Source organism: Mercurialis annua, linkage group LG5 (assembly GCF_937616625.2).
Source record: "Mercurialis annua linkage group LG5, ddMerAnnu1.2, whole genome shotgun sequence".
NCBI lineage: Eukaryota > Viridiplantae > Streptophyta > Magnoliopsida > Malpighiales > Euphorbiaceae > Mercurialis > Mercurialis annua.
Window position 1 is genome coordinate 30619331 of NC_065574.1, and position 13172 is coordinate 30632502.

Sequence of the window (13172 nt, forward strand, 5' to 3'; positions counted from 1 at the left end):
GAAACGAGCTACTGCTTTTATCGAGACTGTGTGCACAGATAAATACTTTGGGATCGGCAGACTAAGGTCTTGCTTACGCTGGTAATTTGACGAGGATTTGTTCCTGTCCACTTTGAATTTTTCGGTATGCTATGTCATACTTATGCTGGGATCATTTCAATACTGTATTCCATAATCATATATTATATTAGTATAAAAGGATTTGATTTAAGGGTTTTAAAATTAATAAATGTAAATAGTATTACGAACTCATCTCATTATATCTAACCCCGTTGTTTTCCCAAATTTTCGAGGTTTATGATTTGAAAGCTGGTCAACTCCGATCCTTTGATTCTTCGGAGGTTTGTTTTATTTTAAATAAATTGTCAAACTAATTTTTATTCTTAAACCGCAGTAGAAAACTAGAAGTCTATATTATTCTAGTTTGTTTTTCGAATTGGTCTGACTTGCTTTATTCTATGCTTTGGCATTATTATTGTTTAATTGTAGTTATTTTTATTTAATGGTAGTACTTTATTTAAACTGGTATTTTAAGTTGGAGTCTCGGTTGCCCCCGAGAATTGGTTTTTCTGCAGGTTTATATGATTGGTAGTTTTCCGCAAGGCTTGCTACAGGTTTTGGTAAAACCATACCCATACCCTAGCGCCGGTCGCGATCCATGAATTTGGGTCGTGACACACTTGGTATCAGAGATTTGGTTTCAAACCAAGGCCTTATGCATGTTATGTGTTATGCATTTTTGGCATGATAAGTTGATGTCGTGTCTTAGGAACTACTGTGAAATTAGGATTTGTGTCGTGTCTTTTGAAACGTCATCTTTTAATTTTAAACTTTCTACATACACCGATAGGAATGTGTTGAGTCAATCTTTTTATGTCTTGATTTGATGCTAATAGTTTTGTTGTTGATACTGTTTCGTTTGGGTGATTTTAAATTGCTTTTGATTTCTCGGAAAATCTTATTATGGTAAATTGCTCTAATTCATGTTTGGGCATGATATCATTTTTCTTATCATATTGTTGGTGCGTTTTACTGGGTGATAGTATTTTGGCTTTTATGCCTTTAATAAAATTGTTGATATTGGATTATTTTGTGAGTACTTCTAGCGTTGGCCGAAAGCCTTGATTTTAAAAATGATATTTTATCAGGCTTTGATATTGTTTCGGGTTTAAATGACGTTTGACTGAATTTTTTTTATCACGTTTTGTGGATTATGTTGCTGGCCACGTATTGTTTTAATTTTTTTAAGAAAATTATTTTGGCCCAACTGGTATTTTGACATAAAAAGTCAAATAGGTAGTCTGGACACGACACCGTAAAATACTATTTTAGTATCTTGCCAGTAAAAAAAATTAAATTCATGTATTTCAAATTCTTACATTTGACTGATGATTACAAAAGGGTTATTCTTTTGAAATAAAATGATTGTCTCGTATTTTAAATTTTAAAGGTTACATCTGAATTGTTATTTCTAAAACGACTTTCTTTGAATTAAAATTATTTTTAAGGGAATACCATTTTGACATTTTAATATTGCATTCGTGATTTTACCATTTTTTAGTTGGTCTTGTACTCGATTTGCTAATTTTGATTGAAGCTTATGTTTTTAGAAAGGTTGTTAAAAAAAATCGTTTTCTCACTTGGGCGATGAGTTTGATGTTGTTATGTGGGTGACGTCGAACTTTTTCTTTTGAAAATATTGAAATTTGTTTTAAAATGCGTTTTTCCGGATTTGAAAACTTATTGTATATGTTCTTTTTTACAAATGGTTCTTGCGGGTTTGACTTAGGTCACCTAAGTTTGGAGTTGAGCTTGGAAGTTGTAATCACTCGGCTAACTCGATGATTTTAAATTGAGGCGTTGAGAACAAATTTTAACCATTGATTTGTAAAGAAGTTTTCCGGAAAATGATTTTTTTTCTTAAACTATGGGACTCGATATGAACTTGAAATCTATTTTTGTAAATTTTATCTTTCAAGATGGGTATTGATGCGTACTTTCGGTCAATATCTTTATTTATTTTGATCCGATTAGACGTTTTGAGCATGTTATATTATGTTTTAATATTTTGATCATTTCCGGACAGTTTGAGTTGTAACAATGTCGGTAGGAATTCGTTGACCACATAAGATGGTCTATGCTCAATCCTTTGAGATTTATATTGTTTAACCATCCTAATGAGTAATTGTTTTACTGCGAGATGTTTAAGTGTCATTATTTTTGTCTCTCATGATTGATTAAGTTATGTCATATCAGTTATTGACCTCGTTGGCCTCATTGTGTGGAGTGTCACGTGAGGGTATCTCTCATTAGTTTTTCCTTGGTTTAACTTTTGCGTTGGTGTCAATGTGCGATTCGAACCTTTGTTTTGACCCTGCGATTAGTTTAGATGTTATAATTCGTTTATGCCAGATCTATTGTTTGAACTCTGGAGATTTTGGGTGATTAATTTTGACATCAAGTAATTTGAGGAGAGTTTCTTGGGATCATTAGTAGATCCTGTTTAAGAATCTATCTTTGTTATTGGAAGGTGAGTTGAGTTATATTACTCAACACCGATGGAATAATTCTACTCGTAGGTGTTTGCCTCGTGCGTGAAGCTTCGAGCGTTAGGCGTTTCTAGGTCGGACTAGTTTTTGATAAATTGGAGTATCGAAATTTTTGGCTTTTGGCATTCTAGAAATAGATTTGGAATCTGTGAATCGAGATTGATCAGTGTAGTAATACGCTAGTGTTTGCATCAGGTAGATCGGTGAAATACCAAAACTGGTGGTGGGGCTGTGAAGGCGGTTGTGTTGTTTTATTGTTTTTGGAGAAATTTTCAATTTTATTTGAGGTGGAAGTCATTGTTAGGTAAATTTTAGTTCATTAGTGTTTTGGGTTATTTCGTTAATGACGGTGCAAATTGGTGGATTAGGATAATGAAGATGGGAAAATATGTCAAGTTGGATGAATGCGCGTCTAACAGAGTGTAATGTATAGTAAATATTTCGAAGGGAAATTGATTTTAAATATTAACTTGTTAAAATAATTGAAATATTTTCAACACGTAATTGTGCCCAGACATATCATGAACATGCATTTATAATGTCACAAATGGGATTCCATTGAGCACTTATGTTCATTAAATAAAAGATAAATCAGTAGTTGATACATGCATAATAGTACATGCATCACGTGCATAGAAATGATTAGGGTTGGATGTTACTCTTTGGGGATGAGAGATTTCATCTCCTTGGCGCACAATTATGTAAAATGGATTTTTATCGATAAATTGTTTTGAGAAAAATGTTTTAAATCAAGCTTGCGAGTCGCATTGTGATAAACCTATTTATAAAGTTGTCGGATTTCAAATGATTTTGAAACTGTTACCGAAAGGTAGTTGGACAAATACTCTGTGATGATGGTGGTGAATATTTTTGGATGATTGCGTTGTTAGAGATCGGCCTGTGTTCTCAAAATCTTGTATTTTATAGAAAATAAGAATAAATTTGAAGTTGCGCTCGTAAAATAGTTGTGCCAAGTGCGGTGTATGTTTATATTCAGATTAGGAAATTTTCGTGATAATTTCTGATTTATTATTTAAAAGTTTGTGGATTAGGATATTGGTTATGCTCCTGTGTGTTTAGACAATGCATTTTTTAAAAAGACATTATCTTTTCAGATTTTAAAGTGTGCAAGTATTTAGGTATATTGATATAAAGATTTTTTATAAATAAAGAAAATTGCATTGCTAACTTTATTCTTTTGAGAAAAGGATGAAATTTCATCAAATTTGATTAAAAAAGAATAATAAATTTTTCGGTTGAACGATTTCTTCAAATTGTGTTTTTGTTTGAGAGCAAGATTTAGAAACGACTTAAATTTTGGATGTTTGAAACATCAATGTGTATTTCAGTACGAAGGATTTTCCACGGTTTGTGTACTTTCGAGAAAGAGATACATTTATTTTAACAAGTTTAATTTAAAGATAACGTAAATTTTGTCAGTTGATGTAATACCCCAAAAGATTTAATTATTTATTTGGGCCACATGTCTAGTTTAAACTCGCTAGAGTGGCGAAATCGGAAAGATTTCTGATAAAATTAAGATAACTAAGTTTTAGTAGGTCGGTTTTGGAAAAGATAATAGCGAAGAATTTAATAATATATTTCAATTCTAGAGTTGGAAGTGGAATAGAAAGGAAAAATGCCAAGAAAGGCCCAAAATAAAATGCAGGGACTAAAGTTGTAATTTAACCACTATGTGTTGAAAATGGAAATTCATAGGTTTTGACGGGAAAGTATTAATATCGAGCTTCGTATTATTTATTGGATATAAATAATACGCAAAAGTTATAATTTAAGAATTTATAGATTTAGTTATGGACTAAATCGTACAAATGAAAAGTTTAAAGGATAAATGGTAACAAAAAAGGACCAAATGGCACTTAGCCAAGATATATATAATTATTTCATTTGAAAAAGAAAGATAAGAGAAAGGAAGAAGTCCAGAGAGTTCCATATCGATCGATATCGTCGTTTCGCCGCCGTTTCGCCGTTTGGAGTCCGATTCAAGCGATTTGCGCGACAATCTCTTCGAAATCGAAGGCTCTATCGATCCTAAGCTCCAAATTAAGGTAAGAATCTCGAAATTTGGTGTGAAATTCGAATATACAGGCTGTTTTAGCGGATTTAGCAAAATTGATGTTTTTGGATCGTTTTTAGCGTTTTGACGAGAACCGAATTACGGGTTTGTGAGGAAATGAAGTGTTTTAGGTGTTTGACGAGTGGTAGCACGACGGGGCGCCCGAAAATGATGTTTGTGAGGATTTAGCAACATTTGTGCGGACGCACAGTGTGCGAATGCACACTTGTAGTGTGCCACACTGAAGTATGCGAACGCACACTACACTGTGAAGACGCACAGTGCCCTTGCGCACCCGCACAATGGGTCCATGAGGACCAAAATGGTCTTTTAGCCCTAATTGAGCGGGATTTCAATATTTTCAAATATTAGACCCAATAACGATTAAGGACCCCGATAATTTAAAAAGTAAGGTTTTAGCTCAACATTTTACGCGAGCAATGATAATGGAAAACGCTAAGGATGTTATACGTTTCTCGAATATGAGAAACAAAGTTCGATATATCGTGAATATGATAAAGGAATATCGAGTTCACGAATAATATTAAGAATGAAACATAACCCTAGAATTTAAAATATTACACGTATAAAAACACAAGATTAATATCTAACTATTAAACGTTAATTATTATGTATTAGACGTGTTAGCGAGTAGAGAGGTCAGTAGACGTGGGATGGCGAGGGCATATCATTTCATCGACTACGTCATTGATTGGATTGCTGTTTTTGTGAGTTGCACTTTAATTTCGTGTATTACATATTAAAGTTATATTATATATATGTAAATTGTTTACACGCGTCGCATTATATATGATTGATTGAAATGTTATATGTTTTATTAAGTTTTTATATACGAGGAACTAGTATACGATCAGAAGAAACTAGCTACCTATTGGGTGTCAATAGGCTGTGCGATCACCAGTATCGAGTCAGTCTAGTGCATTTGCATATGAGAGATGATTTAATACTATATGATATGAAATGACACGATATAAATATGAATTTCGAAGTTGGACAATGAATTCGATACGGTGTAGTCTAGAGTCCCCGTATCTAGTGAGTTGGACTCACACTTTGGGATTACGAGATAGGTCGTGATAGACGAGGTAGAGTGTGAGCACTCCCAGGTCAGACTATCTGGATTAGTATGATTTTATTATTCGAAAGTTGTGTCGCATGCTAGGATATTAGTTTCGTACGGATCAAATACCTGTTTATATGTATTATTTTATATTAAATTATTGTTTTCTTGAAATGCGATGCTATGTTTTATTGTAATGCCGTTAGTAAACTGCAAACTCACTCAGTATTTTCCCAAATACTGACCCCTCACCTTTGATGTTTTTTCTGGTGCTTAGTATGTGGGCTTAGCTAGAAGCCAGTTTTGAAGTCTAGAAGTCAGCTGTGTATGTATTGTTTCGTGACTTCTGTGAGTGCTGCAGTAGTGGTCCCGTGTTGACAGAGTCGTAGCCTAGACAGCAGTACAATTTGAGTGTGCATATTACTTGCTGTCTTGTTTATATGTTTTTGTAGGCTACAGGTAGTATGTTTATTCACAGCCCAGATGCCAGTGATATGTTTTATTACACTAACTTATGTATATAGTACAGCGAGGTCAGTTCGTACTGGGTACGGTAACTAGAGCCCGCGAGGCTTTAAACAGTTAGTGTAAATATTTGATTAGATGTTATATATGTGTATTTGCTTCCATTATTAATGTAATCTGTTTATTATTTGCGAAAAATTCATAGTCGTTTGAGGCTTGCTACGGGTTCCGGAGCTACCACTCCCGTTCCCTAGCGCCGCTTGTGGCTCAATATTTTGGGTCGTGACAATGTTGGTATCAGAGCAGTTGGTCCAGTTACCACTGCAAGTTTGTTTCAATGTTTATTTGAGACCAGTTGTCCCAGTTACCACTGCCATTCTTGTCTGAGTGTTTGTTGATTTGGGATACTCTGTCAAGTAAGTAAACCTAGGAACTACTGCAGCAAGAGAGTCGGACCTTAGTTGCCTGCATTTGTTTGATATGTGCATTAGGAATATGTGGTACAGTGCGCGGAATCAGGGCTACTAACCTATTAAGTGATTAGTATATGTATATACGAACGACTGAGATAACTAAGTGCTTACTACTTTCGCTAGAATTGTTAAATGATTATTTGCTTTTAAACTACGTGCATTTGGATTAAATGCTCAATGTTTACAGCATTTTATAAGTTAATATTGGAATTGCGTGTGGAAATGGGCTAAGATGGTCGCTTATGTTTGAAATTGTTTCTTTTCAGCATGTCTGGGCAGAACGGAGCTCAGTCACATGCTGAGGAAGAACGTGAGAAAGCGCCTCCTATATGTCAAAATGAATTTCACAATGAAATAGGCGAACCATCTGGAGTCCATCAGAATGGATTCCACGCAAATATTAGAAGATCGCCATAAATTTATCAGAATGGCTATATGTCTGTGTCAGAGATTGGCAGTTCTTTTGGAAATAGAGGTAGAGTCCATTCGCCAGAAATAGAGTATATTGAAGAAGATGAGGAGGATCCTGAGGAGGATCCAGAAGAGGACCCTGAGGAGGATCCAGAAGAGGACCCTGAGGAGGATCCTGAAGAGGACCCAGAAGAGGACCCTGAGGAGGATCCGGAGGAGGAAAATCTAGAAGAAGAGTTAGAAGGAGAGGAGTTTGAAGAAGAGGAACTGTTAGATGAATCAGACATTGAGGAGTACAGAAGCGAGCATTTCTGGTCTAGGGTGCGGAGATACCGTGATTTGAGAGAAGATGCAGACATAGCAAATGGTCAGGCACATATAGCTTTAAACCAAGTTAGGAGGCAGATGCGCTCCATTTCTAGAGAGATGCTAACAGTAGGGTTGTATTCTGCTAATTTTCTGCGAATGGTTGAGGGAGTCCTTGATCTAAATGAAGATAATAAAACCATCAGCCGTAGATACGTCAGAGGCTTAGGACCTGAGTTTGGTGAGCTATATGAATATGTAGGTGAACATTTTGGGATGCTCACTACGATGGCCCGTAGAATCGAGACTGAACGTGAGTGGGAGGGCGATCCCGTTCGACCCTTCTATTTTAGGCGTGAGTTCCATCCGGATTACGTCAACACATCCTCTAGAATCAGGACCAACCCTCACTTTGTGCACAGAGGCGGAGGCAACTCCGGTAGAAGAGTTAGGGGCCAACACACAGGCATAGTCATTAGGGAACCTAGCGTTCCGCATCAGGCACCTCTAGGTATCAGCGATTTACATGCTCTGTGTGTTTGTGTTAATATGTTTGCACGGCTATGTATATGTTTGCTGCATTGCATATAGAATATCAGTATTAGGATAATACCTTTGATAGCTAGAACCTATAGGAAGCAGTATCGACGAATACGCGCCTAATAAAAGAAAGTATGAACATGATTTATAAAAGTAATAATATAATAAACACCACATAATACATATATCGCGAACGTAATTCCTATATTACGTTCTCGAAGCTGTAAAAGTAAAGATAGATTACTGAAAAGGGAATCGATGTGGAACATCGGTACCTACGTTTGTGTATGACATGATACAGTGCATCAACGAAGTGGATGTAGTGATTACAGCAATAGAGAACTTCAAATTGAATTGAGTTATCGGAGATATGGAAAAAGAAGTGATGTGACAGAAGAATAGTCAGGAAAAACGACAGTAAGTGACAGCAATACAAAAATTTGAAATATACCCAATAAGTATAAAGAAAGCCGTTAATAGTCGCAGAGTGTACAATCTAGAGTAAAATTACGATTTTATGAAAATTATGAAAGTTTTTAAGATTTTTTTTGAAAGTACAATTGCGCTCAGACATCGCATACGACATTGCATAATCACTTTAGAAATGCATAAGAAAATGATTTTCAAATTATAGATCATGCATCATATCTTTACAAAGATAAAGAAAATGCGATTTCGAGCAACTCTTTGGTGATGAGAGGTGTCATCACTCTGAGCTACAATTGTATTGACGATTTTAAATGATTTATGAAAAGTGATTTAAAGTGCTAGCTAGCCAAAAAGATGCTTTCGAAATCGTATTGGTTTTGTAAGTGAACTCAGACGTGAAACTCTGCGACGGATAATAAAAGATTTTTAATAAATAAGAATAAGACTTGTAAAAATAAACCCCAATAACAAAATAAAGCCATGTTAACGATTAATTGCAACACAGTTAACGAAGTTAAAATAAAATGCGAATAAGGAGTTATCGACGGAGAGCATACGCAGACAAGATGCGATGCGCTGGCAATGTCTAAGGATACAATATCTATCCTTATGTTAAAACAAAGGGTGTAATGACAGAGAATCATGTTAGACGAAAGAGAAGTAATGAATGCGCAAGGATGAAGAATATAATGATTATCCTTATATTAAGACAAGTAACATAGCAACCAAAAGCCATATCGGAGGAGAGAAATTAAAAGTATAAAGGATGAGAAGACGATAATATGGATGATGATCATCAAGTAATATTTTAAGGATATGTAACCTTATCAATGTCAGCAATAGAAGATATAGAGAAACACATTAAAAAAGAAGTAAAGGATACGAACGACGAAGAAGATGATCTTGTAAGATGTGAAGGTTCGAAGTTAGATAGATCAAGAAATAAATGATGCTATATGACTGATATTAAGTGAAGTTACTAATATCAGCGTTAAGAGCTGTAAGTTGCGTTAACAAAAAGGACAAAAGTTAAATTGTAGAATTCTAGTATAAAGATAAAGGTCACGCACATAGACATGCGTATCAATAAATTTAAAAATGGCAAAAAATAAATATGAAAGAAAATGTGATTGGAAACGTATGTGTCCTTAAAATCTAGTAAGATGAATTGAGCAATAGAAAGTTCTAGAGATACATCAGAAGGATTATCAGAATAAAAAAGCATCAATGGAACTGTTATAAACGGAGGAAAGACGTATGTTATAATAACAAGAGTTGGTATTAGTACAGAGAAATCAAGTTGCTCAAACGACAATTAGAACCATATCATAAGTGCTAAGGAAACACTTCAAGAAGAAAATGAAATGCAGAATAAGGACAAACTAAGAAACAATCATAATAAGTATCAGGACGAGACCTTGAAGAGTGAGAATAAGCTGTGAAGCTATTCAAGAGTAGGAAGAAGAAGTGTAAGACGAAAAAGAAAGTCGTTCATGTAACAAGGAGGGATTATGATAAGGAAAGTGATGAAAATTTATGAGATTGTCAGTTATAAATTAATACAAATACCAAAGCGGATAAATATGAAGTTAAGAAGATAGATCATTAAAGATCTATTGGATTATTTTGATCTTAAAAGTAAGAATGCAAGTGAGCGAAGACTAATTAGTGAGAAACATTCTTGAGACAGTTAAGTATTAAAGAAACATTTAAGATTCTTATGAAGTCAACATGAATAAGGAATTGTAACGTAAAGAAAAAAAACATGTTTGACTGACAAGACAATTAAAGACTCGAGAGGATCTTCAAGAACCAATCAAAGAGAGTCAAAGAAGATAAAAACACGAATAGTGGCGGTCAAAGAAGACGGTCGTACAAGCTACACGATTAAAATCAACGTAAAACGAGCGGTTATAATAACGGTAAACGAGTGAAGAATCACAACTAACAAAACGACGTAAGGTTCACGATAGTTTAATAAAACAAAGGAAAGAGAAATTGTAGATAGTAAACGATGTATCAGGCTCAGCTATGTTAAGAGATAGTGAATGTGTTAGACAAGGTGCAAGTTGAAAGAGATTGGTTGATGAGAAATGAAGTGTCAGATAATGATAGAGAGGAGTAAAAAATGACAAGAACCAGCTAAGAAAGAAAAGTGACAAATACAAACGATAGTAAAGACCATAACCGTAGATTATGATTACAAGAGAAAATACTCATAGAAGTATGAATGAAGAAAGTACGTCATTAGGGATGTAGCCAGCACGTCGTGACAATACACGTACAAAAGAGACAAGTAGCGACCCGATGACGACTAAGAATGGAATAATGGGTTTGGACAGTATTAATTAAGGATTAATGACAACCATGTGATAAGGACACAAAGATCTCAGTATCGAGGGTACGCTAAAGCCATACTACTTCAGAGAGGCAATAGATGAACACAAATAATAACAAGAAGATTCTCAACTATGCGATGGTACGAGGTTATAAGGAAAGATCTAAAAGCGGAAGTAAAAGAAAAGCTACGACTAAAACGCACTAGTGGACATCAAGGAAAGCGTACGACCAATTATAAGGTCTCAATAAGTTCTATGAAAATTCGAAGAAGAATTTTTATAAGGGGGGAAGAATGTAATACCCCAAAAGATTTAATTATTTATTTGGGCCACGTGTCCAGTTTAAACTCGCCAGAGTGGCGAAATCGGAAAGATTTCTGATAAAATTAAGATAACTAAGTTTTAGTAGATCGGTTTTGAAAAAGATAATAGCGAAGAATTTAATAATATATTTCAATTCTAGAGTTGCAAGTGGAATCGAAAGGAAAAATGCCAAGAAAGGCCCAAAATAAAGTGCAAGGACTAAAGTGGTAATTTAGCCACTATGTGTCGAAAATGGAAATTCATAGGTTTTGACGGGAAAGTATTAATATCGAGCTTCGTATTATATATTGGATATAAATAATACGTATAAGTTATAAATTAAGAATTTATTTATTTAGTTATGGACTAAATCGTATTAATGAAAAGTTTAAAGGATAAATGGTAACAAAAAAAGGACCAAATGGCACTTTAGCCAAGATATATATAATTATTTCATTTGAAAAAGAAAGAACAGAGAAAGGAAGAAGTCCAAAGAGTTCCATATCGATCGATATCGTCGTTTCGCCGTTCGGAGTCCGATTCAAGCGATTTTCGCGGCAATCTCTTCGAAATCGAAGGCTCTGTCGATCCTAAGCTCCAAAGTAAGGTAAGAATCTCGAAATTTGGTGTGAAATTCGAATATATTGGCTGTTTTAGCGGATTTAGCAAAATTGATGTTTTTGGATCGTTTTCAGCGTTTTGACGAGAACCGAATTACGGGTTTGTGAGGAAATGAAGTTTTTTAGGTGTTTGACGAGTGGTAGGATGACGGGGCCTCCGTAAACGATGTTTCTGGGGATGTGTGCATGGCTTCACAACGTGTGCGAATGCACACCGTGGTGTGCGATCGCACACAATAGGTGTGCGGACGCACACAACAGGTGTGCGGACGCAGACTACACTATGCGGACACACAGTGCCCTTGCGCGCTCGTAGAGTGGGTCCATGAGGACCAAAATGGTCTTTTAGCTCTAATTGAGCGGGATTTCAATATTTTCAAATATTAGACCCCAATAACGATTAAGGACCCCGATAATTTAAAAAGTAAGGTTTTAGCTCGACATTTTACGCGAGCAATGATAATGGAAAACGCTAAGGATGTTATACGTTTCTCGAATATGAGAAACAGAGTTCGATATATTGTGAATACGATAAACGAATATCGAGTTCACGAATAATATTAAGAATGAGACATAACCCTAGAAGTTCAAATATTACACGTATAAAAATACAAGATTAATATCTTACTATTAAACGTTAATTATTATGTATCAGACTTGTTAGCGAGCAGAGAGGTCAGTAGACGTGGGATAGCGAGGGCATATCATTTCATTGACTACGTCATTGATCATATTGCGGTTTCTGTGAGTTGCACTTTACTTTCGTGTATTACATATTAAAGTTATATTATATATATGTAAATTGTTTACACGCATCGCATTATATATGATTTATTGAAATGTTATATGTTTTATTAAGTTTTTATATACGAGGAACTAGTATACGATCCGAAGAAACTAGCTACCTATTGGGTGTCAATAGGCTGTGCGATCACCAGTATCGAGTCAGTCTAGTGTATTTGCATATGAGAGATGATTTAATACGATACGATATGATATGAAATGACACGATATAAATATGAATTTTGAAGTTGGACAATGAAATCGATACGAGTGAGCACTCGGCTACGGTGTAGTCTAGAGTCCCCGTATCTAGTGAGTTGGACTCACACTTTGGGATTAAGAGATAGGTCGCGATCATCGAGGTAGAGTGTGAGCACTCCCGGGTCGGACTATCTGGATTAGTAATTTCTCCTTTTCAGCTATTTATGCCAAACGTTTACAAACGTTACGACACAAATCCAAAAGTTTCGCCTTTTTAGCAATTGAAGCCAAACGTTTACAAACGTTACGACACAATTCCAAACGTTTACAAACACTACGAAACAAATCCAAACGTTTCACCTTTTTAGCAACTAAGCCAAACATTTACAAACGTTGCTAAACAAATCCAAACATTTCACCTTTTTAGCGATTTAAACCAAACGTTGACAAACGTTCCGAAACAAATCCAAACGTTTCACCTTTTTAGCAATTTAAGCCAATCGTTTACAAAGGTTACGAAACAAATCCAAACGTTTAACCTTTTTAGCGATTTAAACAAAGGTTACGAAAAAAAATCCAAAGGTTACAAAACAAA